This window comes from Bison bison, unplaced genomic scaffold (assembly GCF_000754665.1).
Source record: "Bison bison bison isolate TAMUID 2011002044 unplaced genomic scaffold, Bison_UMD1.0 scf7180017864302, whole genome shotgun sequence".
Classification (NCBI taxonomy): domain Eukaryota; kingdom Metazoa; phylum Chordata; class Mammalia; order Artiodactyla; family Bovidae; genus Bison; species Bison bison.
In genome coordinates this window covers 3,531,469-3,531,932 of record NW_011494874.1, presented here as the reverse complement: position 1 = coordinate 3,531,932, position 464 = coordinate 3,531,469, and the positions used below count along the sequence as shown (strand labels likewise).

The 464-nt window shown below is 58.2% G+C and overlaps 1 protein-coding gene across 1 annotated transcript in view; it reads right to left on the bottom strand.

The window, feature by feature from the left end:
- The window catches only part of DEGS2 (delta(4)-desaturase, sphingolipid 2), a 50,196-nt gene extending 49,961 nt beyond the window's left edge, over positions 1-235 (bottom strand). The window contains exon 1 of the mRNA XM_010851366.1: positions 120-235. The gene's annotated coding sequence lies outside the window, so the exon portion shown is untranslated. The remainder of the gene's footprint in view (positions 1-119) is intronic.
- Positions 236-464: the final 229 nt, after the last annotated feature.

The window sequence follows — 464 nt, the reverse complement described above, 5'->3', positions numbered from 1 at the left end:
CCCAGCTCCGCGCACCCGGGCCAACTCCCAGATCAAGGCCCGGGGGAAATTTGGCCCTCGCCGCCGCCTCCGGGGTCCACAGCCCCACCCCCCGTCATGTGATCAAGAACAGGCCTTACTTCCCCGGACTCCAGTGGCTCAGCTCTGACCCCATCACTGCCCTGAGGAACCCCAGATGCGGAGCCTTGAGTTCAAACCCAGCCCTCTAACGGACACATCTGTGGCCGCCCTGGGAGATCAGCCCATCCGTGTGCTTGCAAAACAGCCCAGCCTGCTTTGGGAGAACGCTGCTGATTTGCCAGCATGAGCTGGGGCTGCTTGGTGGACGTTGAACCTCCCCTGCCCTCCCTGCAAGGTCAGACACGTGAAAAAGTTCATTAAGGACTTATTAACATTCTCTGTTAGGCTCAAACTTCAGCACCATCTGATAGTGAAAAGAACCAGTCTTAAGCATGAGTCGGGTC